The sequence below is a fragment of the Pinus tabuliformis genome, chromosome 4_2, assembly GCF_031772625.1.
Source record: "Pinus tabuliformis cultivar Carrire ecotype Pingquan chromosome 4_2, CPIR1, whole genome shotgun sequence".
Lineage (NCBI taxonomy): Eukaryota > Viridiplantae > Streptophyta > Pinopsida > Pinales > Pinaceae > Pinus > Pinus tabuliformis.
Genome location: NC_142304.1, coordinates 180564105 through 180577967, shown reverse-complemented (window position 1 = coordinate 180577967; position 13863 = coordinate 180564105).

Genomic DNA, 13863 nt, shown 5'->3' with positions numbered 1-13863 from the left:
CAGGCCCAAAAGAAAGGAAAACCGAGTGCTAAAGATAAGGGGAAATTAGTGGATTTGGAGACCGAAGAGGGAATGAAGGACATAGACACTGAAGGGGTGTATCCTATATCCAATTTTCTGGATTATATCCCTCCATGCAAGGGAAAAGTGAAGGTACCTAAGGACCCAGATGCAGGAAAATTCCTCCTCAATGCACCCCTGTTACCGGAGAACCTCACTTTTGAAGGTCTGCACTTGGTGCAGATTCCCCATCTCAAGCTAGAAGACTAGGACCTGGCAGACCATGAAAGGTTCCCCACTTGGCAACAAAGAAGTATATGAATAGGGTCTTTTACAAAGAATGAGATGTCACCATGTTGGAGCCTATGGAGTGGATTTGTAGAGTGAATCAGTCAAGGTTGCTGAACCTATTGTGGGTACCCCACTACCACTACTCCAACATCAACTTGATAGTCATCAGACAGTTGTTGACCTTGATGCATGACAGTTGTTGGTGGCTGAACGTGTCAATCCCTATCACTGATATGCTGATCCATCAAATCATGTTGTTGCTGCACTCGGGGTTGAATCTACCCAAGGAGTTTAGCGGAAAGACGAGCGAGTTTGACCTCTCTGAAAAGATGAAGGATAAGTTCAAAATCATGAAGAAGTCACGTCAGTACTTGATCACCTCTATCACCAACTCTGCGATGAAGATTTCCACACAGATATTTAAGGACAAAGTCATGAGGAAATTCCATGTGGACGAGGTTCCGGCGCCAGTGATTTCTTTGGCTGTGTAGTGTGTCGAGGGCGTAATTCAAGTGGGCGCGCTACCTTTGTAGCGAGTTCCTTGCAAACTGTCGAGAGGCGGAGGACGAGAGTAAAAAATTCCATTATTGGTGGTTGCTTCTCTTCGTTGTTCTCGTCGCTTAGGATCTACCAGAGGACAGTGAGTTTCCTCCCATGGAGAAGGATTTTCCAGAGGCTGCACAGTTTTCATCCATATAGGCACCAAAGGACATCACGCGCATTACAGAAACCAAAGTCTTATGGGTGTTGATGAAGGCGAGCATTCGCATGGCCTTCAAACACAAGCCACGGTTGTCACCAACCGTGTTTGAGTAGCTTTCAGAGTACACAGAGTTCAAAACTGACTTCCACTGCGTATACATCCAGGTGCGGAAGGACCCACAAAAAAATGGTTTAACCTAACTTACCTTGCTACAGAAGACGCTATTCAAGAGTTCATTAAGCGATGGCCGACAGATTGGAATACTCCATCTGATCTAGTTGTGAGAACCAGCAAATCCTCAAAGAAGAAGAATAAGGAAGTTGCGAAGTAGAAGGTCTAGCTGTTGGCTGAGAAGCAGAGAAAAGAGGCCGAGTAGAAGGCCCGAGTGGAAGCGGAGCGTGCCATGAAGCAGCAGGCTAAACAAGAAGAGCGCGGCTCTAAGCGTAGTGGTAAGTCTCCTTCACCCCAAACATAGGAGGAGGAGAAGTCATAGTAGGGCGGCGGTGACCAGGAGGAGCCGAGCACCACCTTTCGGATCATAAGGTATAAGGAACAAGTAAAGGAAGGGCCGCGGAAGAAATCAAAAGCGACCAAGTCATCTTTGGACCCAATCACTCTGATAGATGGTGACCTTGATGAGATTGGAGACAAGGTGTACGATACCACCATAGAACTATTGTAGCAGTTCGAGCAACAACAACAATAGGCACTGAGTACCATTCAGAAGGATTTGTGCAAGCCGTAAATTCAGACAAGAAGAATCTCGGTAGGTGCAGGGAAAATCAGTGCTACATCAACAAGTTTGGCACTAGGGACAACTCAAGCAGCAAAGATGGTTCAATCACTTGATCTCCAAGAAAACGCACTGCCAGATGGAGCCTTGAGTGCGGAGATCGCCGATGACAAGGTCATCATAATTTCCTTTAATAATATCAGCCTCAACCTAGCCGTGATCCCCAATGAATACTTTCACAAGTTGTGACAGCAGCAAAGTTCAAAGCTCGAGAGCAGCGTGCACTCAGCCTCATCAATGAGTATTGGGTGAACAATGAACAGATGTTCATTGAGAAGGCAGAGGCATTGAAGGCCAAGAACACAATCGAGGTGCAGAACACTCAGCTAGCAGCTGCAGTGGTAGAAGCATGTAGAATGGTGCCCGAATTGCATATTCTAGAGGAAGCATCATTGGAGGTGAGGATCAAAAAGCTAGCTGCAGGCATGTGTGATGCCAAGGCAGAAGTGGCTAGGGTTCAGCTTGAGCTGAACCTGAAGATAACTGAACTAGAGTTGAAGTCACAGCCTTCAACCCCGCCAGAGGTACGGAACAACACAAAGCCACTGTGAAAGATGGAGTCGCAACAGTGGATGTCGCAGTGGTGGACTACACCGTGCTATTTGAATAGGCCATGGTGGTAGTCATGGCCCTATAGGAAGATCCCACCCTACAGGTCTTAAATATGGAAGTCTGTGAGCTCCAGCAGCAGTATGATGAAGTAAGGGTGACTGCGCGCACCATTGCCACAACACAACACCTTGCCAAGCTGCAGGAGGAGAAGCAGCTGCTTACACAGGTGGAAGTAGCACAGAGGAAAGAGGTTGTTCTCAAGGCTAGATTGGGGCCCTGGTTGGATGAGGCATACATCATCTCCGCCAATATTCAGGAGAAATTGGCAAAGTTGCAGAGCACGCAACAAAAAATCTAGCAGGATAGTGCAGGACCAACCACAAAACAACTGATGGAGTAGATCAAGCAGGCAGCCACCCAGAGCACAGCTAAGGTAGCAGTTGCAAAAGTGGAGCTGGGGAATCTTCGCAGTAAGATCTCCACACCCGCTGAGTGACTCAGGGGCAATTCATGATCTTTGTGTTGCGGGGGCACTGGGTTGGGGTCCCCTAGGCTCAATTTTGGTGCAAAAGCCCAAATTTTGTTGTATAAAAATGTAAAGTCTCTTCAAATTGTGGTCGCAGAGTGTGTAGTTAGTTAAAGAATCATAAAGGTTTTTACCCTTATTTATGTAAATAGAGTCAGCTTTTTGAGGATCTACCCATGGTCTCCGGACCATGGGATTGTATAAATAGGTGTGTCTTAGGATGTCTAAGGCAGACGTAATAAAGTTTGTCTATGGGATAAGTCTAGAGAGTTAGCGCAAAAGAGTAGGAAGAAAGGCTTTGCAGGTATGTGCATAGAGCCCTAAAGTAGAGTCTGCAACTGAGTGCGTGGACCCCTTCAGCTGAGTGCGCAGGGAGGTCTTGAGTGTGTAAGCTTGAACTAATTATCTATAAATAAGATTGTTGCATAAATTCCTGTGTTTCACCTATTTACTTATGTTATGAATGAATTCTCTTATTCTGTGATGAATGATGGGTTTATGAAATAATGATGTATTGATGCACAACTTTACACGAATTATATTGTTATATGAACGCAATTGATGTTAACTGTTTACGCGAAGATTATCTTTTTGTATGTTAAATTTATCGAACACATAGGTTGATCTGAGTAGTTGTTGGGTTAAGAGTAATCTCTGATGCGTGTAAGTAATTGTTTAGTCTACTCAAGGTCCATGAAAGATACTCATATACCATCGTAGAGGTCTAGAGGCTAATTAAAGGGAGTTATATCGATAAGTCATAAAAGCTTATTGATCTGCGTGAAGGCGGATTAAGGGCATAAAACGACATCACAATGATCTCCGGGTTCGGAAACTTTGTTCCATCATCCCCCCATATTGCTTCGGGTGAGACTTCAGTCCGCGCTCCATGGGTTGATGCTGAAAGGGCCAGTAGTGTATGGATTTGTTTAGCGCAACTAACTCTAAACTTGGGTTAGGACCCACTAAGCCAACAATAGCGGAAGAGGGAAGGATGAAGGCTTCATGCTTCAAGACTTTTCCATGCACCCTAAGTGAAGAAGGATGAAGACACTTATAGAAAATCTAATGTAGGTTAACCCGATAATGCAATATAAATCAAAGCAAAATACTATAACCTACTTCTATTATCAATTTGTGGAAGCTTAAAGATCAAGCTGAACAATATAACTAGAAGAAGAAGAATCAATGCACAATACACATGAAAATACTTTGGGGAAATCCTCAGCTAAAAGCTTCACTATCTGTATTATCATACAAGATGGAAATACATAGGAATTATACAAAGCCTTAGCTCTCATAGCTAGCCAGCTCTTAGTACAATCCTCACAGATGCTCATAGGCAATCTTGGCTTCTCTCAAGCCTTCCTCTCTGCCCTCCAAGCTCCTATTTCCTTGCATTGTTCCTCTGGGATGATTCTCCTTCAAGCAAGTGGAAAACCTCTTCTACCCAGTGGATGATCTCTTGATCTCACACACTGCCATAACTACACAATCCTTAAGGAATGAAGCCTCGACTACATGCATGAGTTTTATTTATAAGAATACACATGCAACTAATAGCACATTGTCCTTTACTTTAATCTCAACTGGTTCTTTCTCATAATAGACATGCATGAGTTTCTGATGAGGGAATCTTCAGTTAACTAGAGTAGCACTAGTTGAGTGCATGCATGCATCAACTAACTGTTAACTCTCTATTAGTTCCTCAAATAGTTTGGAACTAATTTAACTGGACTTAACTCAATAAAATGAGTTAACTAATTACAACTCAAATATAACTCAATCTTATCTCTTTAATTTAAGGGATATCTCTTGCATGACTTTAGAAAGACTTCTAACTTGAATTTTTCCAACTAATTAATTCAAAATGAATTAATCAATTATTTCCAAGTAGCTATTAAGACTAAATTCGATTTTAATTCACAATTTAATTCAAGGACAAATTAAATTGGAATATTCTTGTTGCCATATTTCAACACTCCCTCTCAACAAGAAAGGGATTATATTCCACCCTAATCCTATCTCTATGGAACTCGAATTTACACTTTGACAATGCATTTGTCAAAATGTCAGCATCTTGCTCCTCTGTCGAAATATACTGCAACAACATGATCCTCCTTGCTACATAGTCTCTGAGATGATGATACCAGATGTCGATGTGCTTGTACCTATCATGAAACACTGGATTCTCATAGATTTTTATACAACTCTTATTATCACAATAAATCACAGTTGGATCCTGTTGAGGGCCCTAAAATCGGGTCAACAACAAGGGGGATACCCACCCGGTCCGGAACCTGGTTGGCGGCTCCTTGCCCGTTTGGTGTAGCGGGTCCGACTGGGGATAATGGGACCAGCTTCCCAATCTAAAGGATGTGTGTGTGTGTGTGTGTAGATTTTGATGATGCTAAACTAGAGGTAATTTTAAACTAATTCAATTCTAAACTCTAAACTGACTCTATACTACTGTAATCTAACAAAAAACAGCACATCTAATCTATACTAACCCGGGGTAGAATTCTTCTATTATGCGATCTAAAAAGATTTCATACAATCACTGGTAATAAAGATCATTCAGCTATCATAAGAATATAAATCAATCAAGATAAACCATTCTGCATAAGAAGTTAGGCAAAACAGTTGTGAACAGCATATCGCATAATCAGTTATTCATATGTCAAGCACAAACAAATGACTCCACCGTACAAAAGTGCCAAATGGTAACCCACACATTCATACATTAACATATAAACAACTCGGTTGTATATCACTCTAAGAATATAAGCAGAAATTAATCAAGAGATAAAAGTACCATTTATGACTGATTTCACTTACAAACTTCAAGCAATAACGATTTATCTCTACTTACTTCTAACATCTACTAAGAGTACAGAAGTGCAACATCAGTAGCAGACATTAAAATGCAAACATAAATAAATCTCGATCCATCCATTCATCAAAAACCCCCTCCGAGGGTGCAAAAGTGCATGTTCTGAGGACAAGTTTTTTGACAAATTTCCGGACCCTTCTCCAAATGCCATGAGAAGGGTTAAATACTACTAACTAACTAATCTTAATTACACAAATTTAGGAAACGGCTTCAAATGACCACCCTTTTACTAAAACAAATTTATTTCTAAAAATTGAATCTAATTTCTAACTATTTATGTATCTGCTCCTTAGTGCTGTAAGCAATGCAAGGTTCGCCTGGAAAGAGTCGGCTGGTTGCCTTTTTCTTTTGCTCAAGCGATAAAAGTAGAAATAACAAAAGCTGGCACCTCTTTCCGACAAACTAGAAGATATTTTTGAAAATCTTCCTCTGGATGGGTGTATTTGCTGTGTGTATACTTAGTATAACCCAGATTTCTTTCAAACTGATTGTGTTGTTGCTATTTCGGTTTCCGGCCGTGCGAATGACTCAATGAGTTAGGGATTTCGTTGCCTGAACAATCTTCCGTATTGAAAATTTCTTCCATTCTTTGTTCCAGGCTTTTCTGAAGCGTCCTCCCTCTTTAGCATTTTTCTTTTTGCTTTACCCAGTCTGAGCTTCAGGATCTTTTGCAAACATGCTGCTTTTGTGCGCCTTTGACTCTGAGTCTTGGATAGTCTATTTTCATCAGTGTCTGTTGAGTGATACTCTGGAATCCGCAGCCCTGCTGCATGCGGCATCCATTTGCGAAGGCATCTTCTCTCTGTTCTTCTAGTATTGGCGCTTTCCCCTTTTCCTTAGATGTTTCCTGCATATAGATTTATATTAGTTTCTGCCTTACAGTTTACGCAAAGGAAAAGAGAAATGACGAAAAGATTGACATGAAAGCTTTAAGTTCTAATGAATGCATAATCATGACACTAATAATGACTTGACTCTTCGAGAAACGCAACACGATCATCCTTGGATACTCAGGCGTGAAATCATTAATTTCCCTTAAGGTGTGCGCTCAATTTTGGGTTTACAGATCATGCCGAAGAAACTTTACGATGAGTGGTTTCTGCGATTCGCATCGCAGCAATTAATAGTCTCATTCATCGCAAGATCGCAGTTTGTAAGATCGCAGATCGCAAATTGCAAGATCGCATTTTTCATTTGATCACTGTGCGTCGCTTATGCGACGTTGCGATGTGCGACGTCGCATATCGGCCGTCGGCGATTCCTTAGGTTTCCTTTTAAGGGCGCTTTCAAAATATGCGATGCGATGAATTTCGCATCGCTTCTTTGCAGCTTATTTATGCGCATAGGAAAACGCTTCACTCTCTCTTTGCGATGCGATATATCTTTTAGGGAGTTAAATACAAAAATTTTGATAAAAATATTTTTTGGGATTTTTTGTTAAGGGTCCCCCTTTGCTTGATGTTATTGCTAATACCAAACAAAGAGGGGGGTTGTTGGTGACCACAACAATGGCGATTCACTGTGAAGAACCAGTTATCTCTGCTTTTCTATTGACATTTCCACTTCCGAAACAGAAAAATTTTCATATGTCTAAATTTTGTTATGGACAGATAGAGTAGATTACCCCTTATCCTGTCAATGATACTTCGTCTCAACCTTTCTTTTATTCCAATTGTCTGCTTCCTTAGGCTTAGTTCTTGCATTCACACCAGAAATTACTCGGTCCTTCTTTAAAGATAAAATAAGGTCTTCTCTGCGTACTGGATTTAAAATATGCTCATTTGTCGTAGGTAGAGCCTCTGCTGCCTGCAAGCGTCCATAGCCTCGACAGGGTTACCATGTTATCCAGCAATGATCCTTTTTCCTGCTTGAGGTTATTTACAACATTTCAGAGAAAAATCATTTTTGACACTTTTTCCTTTTTTATTCTCTAAAGAACAATGTCTTGGTTTGGTGGCCAAATTATGACACAGTCATTCACTTGATTTACACTTTTGCTGAACAAGCTGGCTCGTGATGAGACCCCTTGTCTTTTGATTGCAAAAATCTTGAGTCGTTGCCCTGTTTTGATAGACAGTATTGGCAAAGTCAGCAAGTTATAATATCTGTGATCATGATAAGCCGGCTCGTGATGAGACCTCTTATTCTTTGAGATATAGTGTTTTCTCGGATTGTTTCTCTGAATGTTGCGGTTTCCTTTAGCAGGGAGGAAGTCATTGTTTTTCCTTAAGAAAGCTCTGGACAACAATAATAGAGTTTGAAAACAACAACTTTACAGAGAATATTTATTTTATTATTGATGATACCTTTCATTGTGCTGACATAAAACAATTTTTTACCAAAGGTTGCTTTCATCAAAGTTTTTTGAGAGGTTGAAACTAATATCAAATTCAGGTTAAAGTTAACTCTATTTGTCAATAATAAAAATCAGATTTTTCGAAAAGTTTTGCTATTTGTACAAGTGAAATCAAAATCTGATAGAGAGTTGGTGTGCTCTTTCATGAATCCTTTTCAATGATCATTTACAACCGGTTTTATTTATAAGAAAGAGAAAAACAAAATAATAAATAAAACTAAAACTATCCTACAAAAATAGAAGAATGATCTTCTATGGAAAATACAGTTTAAGAATCTGTCCATTCATAGGCAAAGAATCTCTTCTACCTGCCAAATCCTGCAACACAAACGTCGATGGGCCTATGACTTCTACAATCTGAAAAGGACCAAGCCACAGTTTCTGAAATTTCGTATGTTTGCCCTTTTCTTCATGAGCCTTATCCCATTTCAAAACTAAATCTCCCATCTGAAAGCTTTTTCTGGTCATTATGCTTGAGTCAAAAGAGGATTTTATTAGCGCTTGGTGGTGAGCATGGGTTTTCTTAGCTTGTTCTCATCATTCTTCTAGTTGAATTATCTCCATTTGTCTCAATTGTAAGGAGGAAGTAGATACTTCATCGATGTGTTGTACTAAAGACAAAGAAGGAATGACTAAGTGAGCTGGAAGAACCACTTCTTTCCCATAAACTAAATTAAAGGGAGAAGTTCCGATTGAAGCTTTCTTCGTAATTCTATCTGCCCATAAATCATTTACCAGCGCTTTGTGCCAATTCTTTTGGTTTTGGTCGACTGTTCTTTTAATAATCCTGATTAGGTTTTTGTTTGTTGATTCAGCCAACCCATTACCTTGCGGATAGTAGTTGGCAGAATACTTCAGTTTGAACCCTCTTTTAAGTGCAAACTCAGTCATTGCATTTCCAGAAAAGTATGATGCATTATCAAACATTAAGGCCGTTGGCAATCCAAACCTAGTGATGATAAACTGATCTATGAATTCAATAATGTTTTCAGAATTAACTGTCTTGAGAGGAACTGCTTCTACCCATTTAGTAAAATAATCTGTTGCCGTGAGGATATACCTATGCTGCTTAGAAGAGTGAGGAACGATCTCACCTATTATGTCCAAGCCCCATTGGCTGAATGGTTGCTCGATGTTAACCGGTTGTAGTGGCATGGACGATTTCTTTTGTTTCCCTGCAGCAGTCTAGAAGATTTGGCATTTCCTTACGTAATTGTATGAGTCTTTGAACAGCGTGAGCCAATAATATCCTGCATGTAAGATCTTATGCGCAGTAGCTTCTCCAGCATAGTGTCCACCTGCTGGTCCATCGTGGAGTTCCTGCAAAACCTTTTCGGCTTCAGTTTTCTCAAGACACCTAAGAAGTACAGAATCGTAATTCCTTTTAAACAGAACATCATTTATGAGCTGGTATTGTTTAGCTTTCAATCTTAGAGCTCTTTTCTTGGTGTGATCCAGGTGTGATGGAGCATACCCGTTCTTAAGATAATAAATGGTGTCCGCATATAAAGATTCTGCGTCGTTTAGGCTTACCTCATATGTATGTACCTCTTCAGATGATTTCTCAGGAATTTGCGATGCTCCAGCTAACATCTTGCAGATGCCTTGACCTCTTACGATGTTTGCTGGCTTGATCTCAAGATCGTATTCTTGTAAAGCGGTAATCCAATTTGCTCTCTTTTCGCCCACATCCTTCTGTACCAATAGGTTTCTTACCGCTGGAAACGGTACTACGACTTTGGTATGGGCTTTAAGTAAGAAAGGTCTGAAATATTTGATCGCTTTGAAAACAGCATATGCCTGTTTCTCCACGTCTGAATAATTGAGCTCAGCACCTTGTAAGTTCGAGCTAAAGAATGCGATTGGAGCTTCTGCCTTCTCTTGATTTGTTTGAGTTAAAATCGCGGCATAAGATTTCTCTGAGGCAAAAGTGTATAAGATAAAAGATTCTGAAAAATTTGTGGTAGCTAAAGATGGAGCGTTGATGATAGCTTGTTTGATCAAGTTGAATGCTTCGTGCTCATCTTGACCCCATTTAAAATTTGAATTCTTTTTTATCATATTTTGTAAAGGAGAAATAATACGTGAAAAATCGGGACAAACCTTTTTACAAAATTGATTTGTCCAAGGAAAGATTGCATGGCCTTTTTTTATGGGGCATGGATATTTCGGAAATTTCTTTGATTCTGTCAGGTTCAATGTGAATACCAGATTTCGACACTATGAATCCTAGCAATTTCCCTTCACTTAATGCGAAAAAAAATTTCTTTGGGTTAAGTGAAATCCCATACCTTAAACATCTTTGAAAGATTAGTTTCAAGTCTTTGAGATGGTCGCTTCGCTTCTTGGAGTACACTGTTATATCATCCAGGTAAATCACTACCGATTTATTGACTAAACCTTTAAACGTGATGTCCATGGCTCTCTGAAAGGTAGCGCCGGCATTGATCAGACCAAATGGCATCTTCCGATATGCGTATGTGCCCCATTTGGTTCGAAATGTGGTTTTCAACTGATCATCGGGATGTACTAGCACTTGATTGTATCCTGAAAATCCATCTAGGAAAGACATTAATTCAGAGCCCGCTACTGCCTGTAGTATTTGCTCCATAGGTGGGAGGGGAGAATTGTCTTTCTGACAGGCTTTGTTGAGATTCCGGAAATCAATACAGATTCTAATATCTCCGTTTTTCTTTCTAACGGGCACCATATTGGATACCCATTTGGAATGTCTGACGGGGAAAATTATTTTGGCTCTCAACAATTTATTTAGCTCAGTCTTTATCTGATTTTCTAAGTTGGGGTGGATTTTTCTGAGCTTCTGATGGACAGGTTTTTCATTGTCAATCATAGGGATAGTGTGTTGAATGATAGAAGTGTTGTATGTCTTCAGCTCATCGTAATTCCATGCAAAAACGTTTTTGTATTGTCTCAGAAGACGGATATATGCTGATTAACGTTTTGCGGCTTCTGATTGGTTCCTAGGTTCACTAATTCATAATTCAGAGTTGAACTGTAGAGTTTAGAATTGGCAGACCTTTTAAACTGACTTTTTAGATCATATAAATCTTCTAACTTAACCACCGATTTCGGTATAGCATTATCAGTGCTATTTTGGTGTATTTTGTGATCATGATGGTCTTCGTCAATTATTTGATTTGAGTAGGATCCTTCAGAAGTGAGGAAATTTACAATGTCAGGATCGTCGTTGAATACTCTCCAGTTGGTGATGTTGTCAGGGATGGATGGTCTAAAGATTAATTCTATTGAGAACCTATCGGGACTAAAATCTTCGGAGTGAATAAGTCTAGAGGCTACGTTAGCTAACAGGTCTGCGCTCACATTTTGGAGTCTTGGTATCGACGAAATATTGAATGCTATGAAATGTGAAGTCAGATCTTGTACTAAAGATTTATAGTGCTTTAAATGACTTGACAGGCAATGTATGGTGTTACGTACCTGTTTGATGACAATTTCAGAATCTCCAAAGACTTGGAGATACTTAACATTCAACCCGATTGCTTTGTATAGGCCTTGCACCAAGGCTTCGTACTCCGCTGTATTGTTTGTGCAATCGAACTCAAGTCTGCATGTAAGCATGATCTTGTTTCCGTCTGGGCTAATCAGAATGCATCCTGCTCCTGCTCCCTCATTAGATTTAGAGCCATCAAAATATAATTTCCAAAATAAAGATGTATTTACAGCGTTATCTAAAAAATTAAAACACTTTGAATCATCAGTTTGGGAAGAAATTTCAACTTGGGACAAAACTGAATTTTCTAAGTAAGGTGAGGTGTGAGCATTGAAATTGCCGAGGAAAGGATCTACTGAGTAATTGCCTATGATACTACTGTTGTATGCTATTGCTTCATTCTCTCCTTCCAATTCAGTCACTATGTACTTTTGGTGCAACTCTCGTTCAACCTTTATTTGATTGGGTTTACCGTTGTAGGGTAACCACATGTGCGACCAGTCAGTTGAGAAATATCCGTGGAGTTTTTCGGACCAATCCCTGCTAAGAATTAAACCATAGAATTCAGGGATATCAGCTACTAGAATGTCGATAACCTGGCACACTTTCGGGTTAGACGACAATCTTATGGTCACCTGGTTAAGTTCACCAATCACTTCGACTTGAGATCGATCAAGTTGAACTATGCGCACTGCAAATTTTTGTGGCTGAACATTCAATTTGGCACATATTGATCTGGGTAAAATATTCGTTGAAGCACCAGAATCAACCAAGCAATTGTGCACGTTTTTATTGAAAATTTCATAAGTGAGAAGAAAAGGAGGAGTATGGGATCTTGATCTTCCTCCAATCAAGGCGATGTCATTCGGATCAATCTTATTGATCATGTTGGTTGGAGGTCTTCCCATGTTGTGGGAAGCTACAGCTGTAGGTAAAGATGTAGTAGGCACGGCATGTAATTCTCTCATCATTATTTTCTGTTGATGTTTCAATTTGCTCAATTCGTAAAGAGTGATATTAGCCCTAGTCTTTTTCATGTCATCGATAATGTTATACTCCATTTCATCCGACACTATTAGTGTTCTTGATGGAGGTGCTTGATCTGATTGGACTGGGCTAAATTGGGTCGCTCTAGTGGTTGTTTTCTTTGTTGCGACCTTATCTTTTGTTGCAGGGCTTACGCCCTTCTGTTTAGGGGTAGTTTGGGGAGGATCAAGTTGATTCTTGCTTCGTGTGCTAACCGGAAATGCTTCTTGATCTTCTTCTTGTGGGAGGATGAAATCCCACATTCCTTGTAGTTCCACAACTTCTTCATCATCGGTCTACCCTTCAGTGGTATTCTCTTCTTCTTCTTCTTCTTCGGATTCGACGTTTGAGACAGCATTGGGTGGTTTCACCTCCATGGGAGGATTTCTTTTAAAAGATCTGTAGGGCTTTTTAGAAGAAGTTTCTGCTACTTGTTTTCTTATGTCAATCATCTCATTGGACATGGCCTTTAACACTTTTTGTAATCCTTCCATATCGAAAGGAGCTTTCGTTTGCTTCTTCTTGGTGTCTTCTTTGAAAGAGATTTTCTTAGATTTGCGTTCTTCTATTACAGATCTCTTTTCTAGGGCAACTACGCGCTTTTCTACTGCTAGCGCTTCTGTCAAGTTTTCAACTAAGTTCGTCTTGTTTTCCCTATCTACGAAGATAGCCAAGTTTGATGGTAAGGCCATGATGTACCATTCACATATTACTTCCTCGCTGGCTTGAGAAGCAGGGAGAATTTTTTTGAGGATCTTATTGAACCGTAAATTGAAATCTTTAATGGGTTCTCTAGCCTCAGCTTTAAGATTAGATAGGTCATTGATCAATGTCGCTGTTGATCTGTCATCGCCAAACTTGGTGAGGAATTGACTTTGAAAAATGTCCCAACTTGTGATGGACCCGGAAGGTAACGAAAAGTACCATGACCCGGTTGTTCCTTGCATTGTATAAAGAAAAAGTCGGACAACAGCATCCTCGTTGGTAACTCCATTGAGATTAACAGAAAGCATGAAATTATTGATATGCTCTTCAGCTAGCATGCCTGTTTCTGGATTGAATTTAGGTAGCCATTTCTCAGGATGGGCCGGTATTGGGCTCAGGGGTGGAGGCATTAAAACTGCCCCAGGATTGTTCCATGGAGACTGGGCCATCGTTGAGCCGCTAGTTAATGAAAGTGCAGAAGATGGCCCCTGATGCTGAGAAGATGAAGATATTATGATCTTTGATGATTGAATAGGAAGGGTTGTG